General features: G+C 39.4%; 1 pseudogene; it reads left to right on the forward strand.

Moving 5' to 3' along the window:
* LOC140816083 (cyclic nucleotide-gated ion channel 1-like) overlaps positions 1-7,513 on the forward strand; it is a 56,301-nt pseudogene extending 48,788 nt beyond the window's left edge.
* Positions 7,514-14,418: the final 6,905 nt, after the last annotated feature.

Consider the following 14,418-nt stretch of genomic DNA (forward strand, 5'->3'; position numbering starts at 1 on the left):
AACAGCCATTGTTTGCCACGTCGATATTCTCTGACAGATCGTACACTGCAACTTTCTGAAATGCGGCGTTCCACTACTATTGTTGCAGTTAGACTGTACTATATGTCGGTTGTCGCAATCAATTGATGACGTGTTCAGTTAGGAACACACTTTACTGATCGATGGTTGAGGCGCTTAAATAATAGCTGAACGATCAGTTACGTAACCAGTTAGTAACTTCACTGCGTAAATCAGTTGCTTGATTCAGTTACTTGGTTCAGTTGGTTAATTTGTCAAACTCCGGAATAAGATTTCCAACAGTTTCCACCAGAATTGAGGTCTCAGTGTCAAATACATCTTCCGACCTCCAGTGTGAATACTGTATTTGCTGCAATGTGCTTCTCGAAGAAGGGCAGATCTCAAATCAGAGTCGTCAGGAACTACCAGCCGACCATTAAGTCGTAAAGAACCATCAGAAGAAATCTGAAATCCAGACTGATGTCCTGCAGATACAAGTTCTTTCGACTTTTGGATCTGAGCATCGCTTCGTTGAGCCTTTAGTATTTACGATATCAAATTTGGCTCAATTTGCAATGCTGAGACAGTGGCAGAATTCCAATTCGAGTGAAAAGTCCAGCCAGAAGTACATATATCTTCATGTACTTTGGTGACATTGACAGAAGCTAAAGCAGAATCATAGACTTTCCGGCTCAGGGCATCCGCAGTAACATTCACCGATCCAGGGTGATATTGAATCTCACAATCAAAATCCTTCAGGAGATCCATCCACCTGCGTTGCCTCATATTCAAATCGGATTGAGAAAAGAGATATTTCAGACTCTTATGGTCTGAATAAATAACAAACTTTTCTCCGTACAAGTAATGGCGCCAAATATTCAAAGCGAACACAATGGCGGCCAATTCGAGATCATGAACAGGATAACGTGTTTCATGAGATTTCAATTGACGAGACGCATAAGCAACCACCTTGCCATGTTGCATCCGAACACAGCCCAAACCTTTACCAGACGCATCTGTACACACCACAAATCCTCCGCTACCTGAGGGAATAGTAAGCACAGGTGCTGTGGTCAATCTCGTCTTCAATTCAAGAAAACTAGCTTCACATTCATCTGACCAAATGAATCGCTGATTCTTCTGTGTCAGTTGAGTAATAGGTTTAGCTATCTTCGAAAATCCTTCAATAAAACGACGATAATATCCAGCTAAACCCATGAAGCTACGGATCTCAGGAACATTCGTAGGTCTCGGCCAATTCAATACAGCTTCGACCTTCGCAGGATCAACAGATATGCCATGTCTCGAAATGACGTGGCCCAGAAATACCACTTTGTCCATCCAGAATTCGCATTTGGACAATTTGGCATACAAATGACTAGTACGAAGAGTTTGAAGTACCAGTCTCAGATGTTCAGCATGCTCCTTTTTCGATTTCGAATAGACAAGAATGTCATCAATAAACACAATAACGAATCGGTCAAGATAATCTCGAAAGACCCGATTCATTAGATCCATAAAAATAGCAGGAGCATTCGTAAGACCGAAAGGCATAACCAAGAATTCATAATGGCCATACCTCGTACGAAAAGCAGTTTTGGGCACATATTCGTCTCGAACTTGTACTTGATGATACCTAGAACGAAGATCAATCTTCGAGTAAACAGAAGTACCCTGAAGCTGATCAAACAAGTCATCAATACGCGGAAGTGGGTACTTGTTTTTCACAGTAGCCCGATTCAACTGCCTATAGTCGATACACATTTGCATCGTACCATCTTTCTTTCGAACAAATAAAACTGGAGCTCCCCAAGGTGATACACTCGGTCGAATATATCCCTTATCGAGAAGATCCTGTAATTGTTCTTTCAATTCTTTCAATTCCAGGGGTGCCATGCGATAAGGAGCTTTAGAAATAGGCGCAGTCCTCGGCACAAGATCAATACTAAACTCAACTTCTCGATGAGGAAGAAAATCAGGAATCTCATCGGGAAATACATCTGGAAACTCTTTCGCAACAGGAATCTCAGACAAGGAAGACTCCTTCTTCGAAATATCAATAGCGTAGATAAGATAACCCTCATCTCCGCTAGTCAACAATCGAGACATTTCCATGGAAGATACCAATGGAATTTTGGCTTGGGAACCCTTGCCATAAAAATTCCACTTGGGTCCATCAATCGGTCGAAATCGAACCACTCCGTGACAACAATCAACGGTAGCTCGATTTGTCATCAAGATATCCATGCCAACAATACAATCAAAGTCGTGCATTGGGAGGACAATCAAATTCAGAAATACCACATTATCCTCATATATCAATACACAATTATGCACAACTTTCTCAGACAATATAACCTTCCCTGCTGGCGTGGCTATCGACAAAGTATCATAAAACTGGGGTACACTCAATATCGTGAGATGCAACAAATGAATGAGATATGAATGAATGAGATGCTCTTGTATCAAATAAAACACGTGCAGGATAATCGCAAAGCGTGCAAATACCTGCAATCACACCACCAGGAGCTTCTCTCGCCTGATCCTCAGTCATGGCATACACTCTCACTTGAAGAGGAACTTGGGCACTCTGACCACCCGGTCCTCGATATCGTGGGACACTCGACTGCTGAAAAGATGGAACAGGAACAGCAGGTCTCATCATACCAGGGCCACCTCTAAATCCTGGCTGGGGTTGAGCAGAAGTCGTACCCCTGTTCGGACATACTCGAGAGAAATGGCCTTCCTGCCCACATTGATAACAAGTACCAAACATACCTCGACACTGCTCGATAGTATGTTTGCCTCCACAATGGCTACAGTAGGGAGCAATCACAGGACTCCCTCTCTGTGATCCACTAGAACTCGAAGAAGACGAAGAAGCAGAGCCGGTCTTCTTGAACTTCTTACCCCTCGGTCGCAAAGTAGGCTGCTGAGCTGACACCGGTGGTGGAGGAGTATACTGTGGACCTCCCCGCCTAAGTCCAGCCTCGGCTGCCTTAGCTCGTTCAACTGCCTCTGCGTAGCTGGTAGGCAATACAGAAACAACATATGTATATAAAACAGGATGTAAACCATTTACAAACCTGTTATATTTTGCCCTCGCATTTCCAGCTACGTGAGGTGCATGCTTCAATAAGGTAGAAAACTTCGAAGCATACTCTGCAACAGACATCGTTCCCTGCTGCAGATTATTGAATTCATTCTCCTGAGCAGTATAATAAGAAGGAGGGGAATACTGCTCCAAAAACTGGGCGTTGAAGACATCCCATGTGATTTCAGTCCCGACCTCTTTCAATCCAATCTCAGCGGCTTCCCACCAAGATTTAGCTCGGTCCTTCAACTGATAGAGAGCAAGTTTCAGTCTCCGAGCCTTGGAATATTCCACAATATTAAACAAGTGCTCGATATCCTTCAGCCAGGCCTCAGCTCTTTCAGCACTCTCAGTGCCAAAGAACCTCGGTGGTTTCAGATCCTGGAATCGAGCCATCACTACATCCATGGACAATCCTTCAAATTGCCCAACAATCCTCTCAGTACTGCTACTCGCATTTTCATTTGTGTGATCCATCTACAAATCAAAAGATGACATCACAGTTTCATATCAATTCATAATCTCATCATCTCATATCATCAATCTCATCAGATACTTACTCAAATCAAATCACATAAGAGCAAGTAATATAAATAAGTCAAACAAATACGCACAATTCATTTGTGCCTACTCAAGTGTACACAAGACTCAACAGAGCATTCCCAGCTATGCTCTGATACCACTCTGTGTGGGGCCCTTAGCTCCTAATCGTTATTACAATACAATATGATTAGGGTTAATTAATCAAAGCAGAAAACGAGTTTAAAAATTCCTTTACAATGAGCCCAAAATATCTCTTCTGATATTTAAATACTAAAAATAGTATCTAATCTCAAGTCAAAATACACGCCCACACATAATCAAAACCAATCACATCCAAACATCTCATATCCTCGGGACATGCCCCGGTATATAGATACATATGCATATATACTGGGAACAAGACATAAACATAAACTTCATCTCAACAGTGACTCCCTCCAGAAGTACCCTCTCCGGTTTTTTGATATCCTGGAGTACCTGCCATTGTCCACACACAAAGACAACAACAGCCCCCCTTGGGGGTGAGCAAAGCTCCGTATGGAACAACCAATCATATATACCACAGATATCTAAACAATGATATATGGTATGCAATGCATGTATGTCGTGGAGGTATCAGGTCAAATGCCCATCCACTGAGCACCTGTCAGAATCAATCGAATCGCTATCAAATCAAATCAATGCTCGAGCTGGCACACCGGCCGATATGAGAATACACATATGATAGCGTCGACGAAGCGCCATCAATCCCACATCTCATATCCCATCATATGGGGCCACAATTGTCTATGCTTTACGGCATAGCGATTCTGTTCACAAACCCCGGAATCCATTCAAATCATATCAGGGTATCCAAGGATCATAGCTCAACATGCATGTCATGTATCGATGTATGCATAAAATGATGTGTGTTAACAAAACATTTATTTGGTACATCGATACTCAAATCTCAATGTCATGTATGCCACATCAAATCATCAAATAGGCACATAGACACGTATTCCAATCCAATACAATCAATCCAATCATATATCATATAATACAGTACCTGTCGTATGTTACCCGGTCGCAACATACCTCAATTCTTCGTTTCCAGTTGATGTAGCCTGAAGATATTGATACTACACTTTATCTACATCAATAACATACTCATTCCAATCAATAACATACTCCAAAATCATTACTATGAGTTTCAAATATTATTTGAAACTTCAAAAATTCATATCAAATCATAATCATATCATAATTCAATTCCGACTTCGAATATGAGTTTCTCATCGGTTATTCTACTACATATCAGAAATTCAACTTCAAATACATGCTATTCCAGCACTTTGATATTTAAAGCGGCTGAAATCAGAAGAAAATTACCTCAGTCAGAAGCCCTCGACGCGACGATCACAAATATATAATTTGTTTCGTGTTTAGACAGCGTTTCGAAGTCGATTCGGAAGAAAGAAATTTAATTTTTCTCGTGTCTCTCGAAGTTGACAAAATAAGAAATGAAGAAAACGAACAGCAAAAAGTGTTCTTATCTTGCCACCGCTCTCGCGCTCAGGCGGTAAACTTCTCGCGCCCGAGCGCGAGAGGTTCTGCCCCCGAACTTCAAATACACCGCGCTCGGGCGGTCACATATTGCCGCTCGGGCGCGGCATGTTCTGTCCCCGAGAATAGTTTGTGCCGCGCTCGGGCGGTTAAACATTACCGCTCGGGCGCGGAGTGTTCTGCCCGAACATCACATTTTGGATACCCTGGCGCTCGGGCGGTAATTTTCTACCGCGCGGGCGCCACATGTTCTGTACAGAATGTTTGATTTTGTACTTATTGGCGTCCGGCCTTTCAAATCAAATTCATACAACATCAATTCATATACAATATTCATTTTCTCAATTCCATTGTCATGATATACATCAAATACATAATCACATGACAATCTCCTTAATTATCGATAATCATATAAGATTTACGATAATACAATACACGGTCCTTACACCAGCTCACTGGTCCTCACCTCTAGTCTCCTCAAATTCATCCTCACCTGCATCGATCAAGTCTAGTGAGTCTAAAGACTCAACACATGCGAAGGATTCGCTAGGTACTTCCTCAGCATCAAAACGTGGAACACATTGTGTACACCGGCCAGATTCGACGGTAGGGCTACACGATAAGCTAGTGTCCCAACCCTATCAAGAATTTCGAACGGCCCAATAAACCTCGGACTAAGCTTGTCTCTCTTCTCAAATCTCATAACACCTTTCATGGGTGCTATCTTTACAAAAACATGATCACCTACGGCAAACTCTAAATCCATTCTCCTCTTGTAAGCATAACTCTTTTGACGACTCTGGGCGGGTTTCATCCTGTCTCGGATCTTGACCACTACGTCTGCAGTCTGCTGAACAATCTCTGGACCAAGCTCTGATACCAATTGTAACGTACAGTACTTTTAAACTATTTTAAAATTTGCGGAAAAATAAAAATTTTCTTAAATATAAAATAAAATTTCAAATTGTGATCATAAATAAACTGTCCAACCAAAAGTATTTGCAAAAAGATAGATCACATATAAAGTTTGCTAAAGAAAAAAAAATACTTGTTTAAACATCATAAACCAGAACGTAAAATCAAAATAGCTGTTGCATTGCAAAAAAAAAAATTTGATGTTATGTATGCTCAAGTATGTATGATGCAAGTATGTTTAAGAAAATTCTTATGATGATGGCACGTCTACGTTTATGCTACTACGTTCATGTTTCAAGTACGTTTATGCTATTACGTTCAGGTTTCAAGTATGTACGTCTTATTTTAAAGATGCATGTGGTTTTATTACGTATTACTTGTTATTTAAAATTTATGCATGTTGAGTTTTTAGACTCACTAGACTTGATCGATGCAGGTGAGGATGAATTTGAGGAGACGTGAGGTGAAGACTGGTGAGCTGGCTTGGACTGAGCGGGAGGCTAAACCCGAGGACCGCCCATGTTTTTTTTAGTTTTTATTGCAATGCTTCAACTACTCTAATTTTACGTTTTGGTTTATGATGTTTAAACAAGAATTTTTTTTCTTTAGCAAACTTTATATGTGATCTATCTTATTGCAAATACTTTTGATTGGACATTTTATTTATGATCACAATTTGAAAGTTTATTTTATATTTAAGAAAATTTTTATTTTTCCGCAAATTTTAAAATAATTTAAAGGTACGGTACTTTACAAAATCTGTCTGTCCCTTCTTTATTTTTTGAAAATAGAAGTAAAACAGTGAAATGGATTTTGAATAAAATTTCCTCTTCAGTACTATACTCACAAAAGGCTGTGGTTCACCATATGTTTTTGCTTGATTTAGATTCTCCTATGTTAGGTATTAGGTGCCTTTTGGTATTTGTTTTCCATAGAATGCGAAACTGCTTGTTGGGAGGAAGCTTGTCATGGCCGACCTGATTGTCGGCATGCCTTATTTTATTGCAGGGATGATCACAATGTATTCAGCCATAATTTGAATGATTCCTGCCCCATACAGACTGCTAATGTGACCGCTTTTGACTTCGGGATATTTCTTGATGCTCTTCAAATTGGTGTTGTTGCATCTGAAGATTTTCCGCAGAAGTTCTTCTATTGTTTCTGGTGGGGATTGCAGAACTTAAGGTATGTTCCTCCTAGATTCAGTGTACTTACATCTTGCTGGCATATTGGTTTGGCCTTAGGAGAGGGGTTGTAATCTTCAACATTGATTCATGGTATTGTGAAATTTTCTGCGTTTATTTGCGTTTGAATATTGATAGATTGGAACTCTTTTTCTAGAGAACTAAAAACCTACCTGTTTTTCTAAAGTTGGAAATATCTGTGTTATTATACTGTATATTTTCCTTGATTATATCCTTGTATTGTAATGATCATAAGCAATTAGGCTGAACCAACATGAGTCTCGGCCCATACCCATGCATCCTTACTGATCGTGGGTCGTTAGGATGGTCCAGCATGAGCCCATGCTCATGCACCGTCACTCATACAATATCCCACTCTTGAAAAATGGTTTTTTTTCACATTCCCTAACACTTGAACCCAGGACCTCCAAGCTTAAGTACCTAAAATCTTAAAGTGTTGGTACAAGTTGAGCTCCATGTAACCTCATGGCACCCGCGATCACCCCCGCCCTCTTCGGCCAAGGGCCTCACATGCTAGGAGAGGTCGGCTCTGATAACAACTCGAACCAGCCTCGAACCACCACACCTAGCTCACCACTGGACCCCTCCTGGATCAATCTAGCCAAGAACCCTAGCCCCATGCATGCTGTAAGACACACACACTCTCGGGATGTAAGACACACACCCGAGAGTCACCAAATGAACCCCACCCACGACTAAACTTTGAACAACTCGTTGGATCATATTTGTGGTCAATTCCAGCAGCATTCGAGCCATCTTAAGCCTTGATTCAGACCCACCAGGGTCTGGTCCATCGCTAGGAACGGCCCTTGCGCCACCGGCTCGCTCAAATCCTCCGATCTAGCCACTTCTGACTCACGCAACCAAGAAAAACCCCACGACCTTCGCTAGTGTTCGACCTCCAACCGATTCAAGCCCCATGACACCATATCCCACGCCAAGAACAACCCTTAAACCAGTAGCCATGGTAGCCCCTTGCACCAATATCAAGAGATCGTGAGTCATGATCAAAAGTATGCAATTCTTTCATGTCAAACCATGACAAAAAACGTTGATACATGCTAGATCAAAGGTTTCCTCATGCAAATGTATAAGCATCAACATACATAGTGTGAATGTTGAGAAAAAGAATGATACAAGGCTTGCCGTTGGGTTTATCCACTCGAAAACGTTGATAACTTCGCATAGGACGAGCACCAAAGAGACGGGGAAACATTTCTCTTGAAAACATTGAGGGAGAACGACATGGCTACAGAATATTTTTGAGTGGGAGGCCGAGTGCTTTGAGGTAGGATTAAGTAATTATATGATTAAAGAGGTTTAAAAAAGGTTTTTGGCCCATTATGAGATAAAGTAAGCACGACAAGCCAAATAACTCTCCCAAAAAATATTTCGTTTTGATATGTATTTGAAAATATTGACTGAACCCTAAAAAAATCTTTCAAATCGATAAAATTTGCGTACATGTTTAAAATACGGCCTAGCGAGTAAAATACCCAATGAAGGCTCATTTTAGAAATTTCCCCTTAAATACACCATATATTAAATAATTATTTTTAATTATTTAATAAAAAAGTTTTTCCTAATTATCTCTGGTCTTCGTTCCTCGTTCGAGTGCGAAATACATCTTAAAACCCTAATGCATGAAACTTTAAAGTAACCATGAACTAAACACTTATCCATGCAATAATCTTGCGATAATGCATAAAAATCATTAAACACATATTTTAAATAATAGAATTGCATACTTTTTGAAACGTTTGTTATTTGTTTTCATAAGAAGTACTACGAAATTTTTTTTTAAACCTTCGGCCGACCCTTACAAAATATATAAAATATTTTTGCAGCATTTTTAAAATAAAACAACCAACTATTATTTGAAATTCAAAGGAAATAGTCAAATCGTAAAATCGTCAAACATTTACCAAACCTAAAAAGTAATAAACTTGAAATGTATCATCATCTCAAAAACCACTCAAAAAGCATAAATAAAATAGTCTTAAAAATCTTTAACATAAATCATAAATATAAATCGTAACTGCGGAAAAGTAGAAGCACCGGTCTTAGGGTTATGTGCACCGATAGTCCAGCAAAGTCTACCATCAAGACCTCCAGTAATATTAACATCATAATCACCTGCATCCATCACACCTAGTGAGTCTAAAAACTTAACACACCATAATCTTGATAACAAATAATAGGTATAAAACCACAAGCAACAGTGAAAATACTTTTATGTAAAAATAACATTTCATGACAGACATAACATAAACCTCAACACTTTTCCTTTTCCTTATTCATAACATATATCCTTTCATCATGAGCATATACATTTTTCTTTTTTATTGAATTCATATTGTTAATTGTGACTTTCCTCATCCTCAAAAAGTCGATGGATCCATCTACATGTAACCACAGTACTGGGCGGCGGAGAACATCAGCGACAATCTCATCCGTCAACTGAGCCTTGGCCTATCTTCATCGAATGGAAATACGATCGTCAGGCTTCCTTTAGAGACTTCTCCCATAAATGGACTCCCTCTAGGGCCTCTTCCTTACGATATCCTCATTAATATCCTCATATCCTGAACGGCCACAATTACTTCACCTCCTCCAATATTTTACATATTCATCAGTTTATAAAAATCATGCATTTAATACCATTTTTTTTAAAACAAGCATGCCATATCTTTTAACTTTATCGTTTCATCATAAAAATCCAAAACGTTTGAAATAAACATTCAACATCATAAAAATTCATAAACATTTAAAATAATCATATTATTATATAAAATAGCATTCAGAGCACTGCTATGACGTTTACTAATTTTCGGGTGTAAAATTACCGTTTTACCCCTAGACGCAAAATTTCCCTCTTTTGACTTTATCTTAATTTCATTGACTCTAACATGTCCAAGATAATTATTTAAGCTTAAAATAATTTTCCCATAATTTTATTTAGCTTAAATAGTAGACTTTTAAACTAATCTTTAATTATTCGTTTTTAATACGTTTTAATCCCGAATAATTTCAAAGTTAAAAATAAAATTCCTAAATTTATTACTTAGAATTATAATTATTTGGCCCTCGTGAACCATGACTCGACCACCGTGAGCCATGCTTCAATTTATTTTTACAAAGAAAACCCTAGTTTCGAATATGCTTGTTAACCCTCGAGCCAACTTGTGATTCCATCGTGCCAAGCTAGAGCCACCCCGAACCAGCCCCTTCCTAGCCCTTCTATGGACCCTACTGGACCGACATGACCCCATGAACCTGACTCTAGCTCGAAACCGAAGGCAAACAACTAGCTCATGCACTCGGCCGAGAGACCTACTTAGCATGGACTTTACTTTTACTCGCCAAAGACCTATCCAACCCAACCAGCCTTGAACCGGATTCTTGTGCACCTTCCTAGGATGCTAAGGACTCACCCTAGCCCAGCCCTAAGCCCATAGGCTGAGCCATCTACCCTGCCCAAGCCGCGCAGCCCTGCGCATCTCTCCTAGGAGCTCTCGGGTGGGAGTCCTAGCTTGTTAGGACTCCTCCCAGCCCTCTTGACTCGAGCCCTAGCATGGCCAGGGCTCTTCCCTCGACTCAACCAGACTTTGGCCGAGCCCTAGCCCCAAGCCGTGACCAAGACAAGCGCCCAAGTCCAAAAACTGAGCCCTATGATCAACCCTTACCAGCTTTTGGTTCCAGCTTGTGTAATGTGCATGTTCAGCGTGAGTGATGTGTCTTAGGACTCTTTAAAAGATGTAGAAACACCCTTTCCTAATCATGGCAGCCCCTTAGAAACATGTTAAACATAATTTAGGATCAACACACATGATTTAAAAATCTTTCTAGATTCAAAAACGAAAATATAACCAAGTGTCCCTTATTTTTCATGCAAAACATGTTGAAGAAATTACTATGGTGTGATATATGAGTATAAAAAGAGAATATGGCGTGCCTTTGCGTTTTAAATGCACGAATATTCGATGGCAATGCGGAGAACTTTGACGTTAGAGACCCTAGGATGAATTCTCTTAAAAACCGTGGTTGTTTCCTCTTTAAAGTGGCGTGCGTGCGTCTGTCTTTTGATGGGGAGGGTCACGTATGGGTTGTGGGGGAGAGGGCGTGAGTTATGAGGGTTTGGGGGTTGAAATTTGTATTTTAAATAGTTAGTTAGTATACTAACCCAGCTTAGGCCCATCAGTGGAGTTAATTAGGCCCATTAAGCACAATTGTGCATTTTTTAAAATATTAAAAATTATTTTGAGTAGAAAAGTTTGTGAATTTATTAGTCGGGTTGCCAAAACGTTCGTGTTTTTGTTGAAAAACAAACACTGATAAAATTTACGTCACGGCGTAGAAAATAACCTCAAAACCCCTTGTTCTCAAAAATACGAAAAATCATCATTCATATTTCAAATAATTAAAATTAATTATTTAATAAAAACATTTTCTATTTTTTCAGCCATCGGTCTCCGTTCCTCTATCGAAACTCGAATAACCCTTAAAAATACATTTTAATGCATGTAAGTAGAAAACTATTAAAACATTACATAAACGTGTCATATAATCAGTTTAGCAATTAAAATATTTTAATTACTCATTTGTCATATTTCTTATATTTACATGGAGTTTGATTACGTCATCTTAATTTTGGACCTTACAATTCCTCCCCCCTTATATAAAATATCGTCCTTGAAATTAAAACTTACCAAATAGCTCTGGATAGCGACTCCTCAAGTCCCTCTCGATTTCTCAAGTAGCTTCTTCTTCCGAGTGATTCAGACACTTGACCTTCACAATTGAAATGACTTTGTTTAAAAGTCTTCTTTCTTGTCTTGCCAAGATTTGGACAGGTCTTTCTTCATATGCCATATTTGGAGCCAATTGTAGATGTTTATAATTTAGCACATGTGATGGATTCGAGATGTATTTTCGCAGCATCGAAATATGGAACACATTGTGAACTCCAGAAAGTATCGATGACAATGGCACTCTATAAGCTAGTATCCCAATCCTCTCCAAAATCTCAAACGGACCTATAAATCTTGGACTAAGCTTGCCTTTCTTACTAAATCGCATGACACCCTTCATAGGTGCTATTTTCACAAACACATGATCTCCTACTGCAAACTCTAAGTCTCTTCGTCTCTTGTCAGCATAACTCTTTTGTCTGCTTTGTGCAGTCTTTGTTCTTTCATGAATTTTGACTACAAGCTCGGCGGTCTCTTCAATCACATCCGGAAAATCTCTCTTCTTTCACCAACCTCGTCCCAATGAATAGGAGATCTACATTTCCTTCCATAAAGTGCCTCAAAAAGAGCCATCCCAACTGATGATTGATAGCTATTATTGTAGGTGAACTCTACCAGAGATAATTTTGGTTCCCAAATGCCTTGGAAATCAATAACAGAAGCTCGCAGTAGATCTTCTAAAATTTGAATAACTCTTTTGGATTGACCATCGGTTTGAGGATGTAATGATGTGGTCCCCATCGCTGGATGCAGACTCTTCCAAAAAGATTATGTAAATCTCAGGTCTCTGTCAGACACAATCGATACAGGAATATCATGTTGACGAACTATCTCTTGAATATATAACTCTGCATATTGAATCATGGTGAAGGTCGTCTTGATAGGTAGAAAATGTGTTGATTTCGTAAGACGATCAACTATCATCCATATAACTATAAATTCTTTAATAGTTCTTGGCAATCCACAACAAAGTCCATAGTGATATTTTCCCATTTCCACTCGGGAATAGGAAGTGGCTTAAGTTTCCCCGCTAGTCTTTGATGCTCTGCTTTAATTTGTTGACAAGTCAAACATTCGGTCACAAATCCCAGAATATCTCTCTTCATGCCTGGCCACCAATATAACAACTGCAAATATTTGTACATTTTCGTGCTTCCCAGATGAATGGAATATGGTGTGTCATGAGCTTCCTTCATAATGTGATCTCTCAAAGAATCGTCACTAGGAACCCATAGGCAATCTCAAAACGAACTATACCATCCACCTCGGAATATAACTTTCGATCCTTGACTTCATCTCTAGCTCTCCATTTCAGTAATTGTTCTTCAGTAGACTACCCCTCACGGATTCTATCCTTCAAAGTCGATTGTACTGATAAAATGGCAAGATTAGGGGACTCGCCCTTAGCATAAACTTTAAGCTCAAACCACTGTATCTCGGACTGCAACGGTTTTTGAAGAGATAATTGTGTAATAACTACTGCTTTACGACTCAATGCGTCTGCCACTAAATTAGCTTTTCCCGAATGGTAGCTAATGTCACAATCATAGTCCTTTACTAACTCAAACCATCTACACTGTCTAATGTTCAATTCTTTTTAGGTGAAGAAGTACTTCAAACTTTTATGATCGGTGAATATTTTGCACTTCTCCTCATATAAGTAATGTCTCCAAATCTTCAATGCAAAAACTACTGCTGGAAGCGCGAGATCATGAGTATGGTAGTTTTTCTTGTGAATTTTCAATTGTCTCGACGCATAAGCTATAACTCGATCGTTTTGCATCAGAATTGCACCAAAACCAAGTTTAGAAGCGTCGGTGTACAAAACATACTCTCTGCCCTGATGGCATAGACAACACTGGCGCTAAAATCAATGCTTGCCTTAATTTTTCAAAACTGTCTTGACACTCAGATTTCCAAATAAACTTTGCATTCTTCTTAGTCAAGGATGTCAAATGCACTGCAATAGATGAGAATCTCTTGATGAAATTGCGACAAATGCCAGATAGTCCCAAGAAACTGCGAATCTCGGTAACACTCTTTGGTACTGGCCACTCTTTCATTGTCTCAACTTTACTTGGATCATCTTCAACGCCATCACCAGAAATAATGTGGCCTAAGAAAGTCGCTCTATCAAGCCAAAACTCGCACTTACTTAATTTTGCATATAACTTTCTATCTTGCAATACTTGTAGTGATGTCAAATGGCGATTATGCTCCTCTATGCTCTTAGAATAGATCAATATATCATCAATGAAGACTGCAACAAACTGATCCAGATATGGCTGAAATACGCGATTCATGAGATCCATGAAGATCGCTGGCGCATTGGTCAACCCAAATGGCATGACCATAAACTAATAATGCC

The sequence above is a fragment of the Primulina eburnea genome, chromosome 16 (assembly GCF_022965805.1).
Source record: "Primulina eburnea isolate SZY01 chromosome 16, ASM2296580v1, whole genome shotgun sequence".
In the NCBI taxonomy this organism is placed as follows: Eukaryota; Viridiplantae; Streptophyta; class Magnoliopsida; order Lamiales; family Gesneriaceae; genus Primulina; species Primulina eburnea.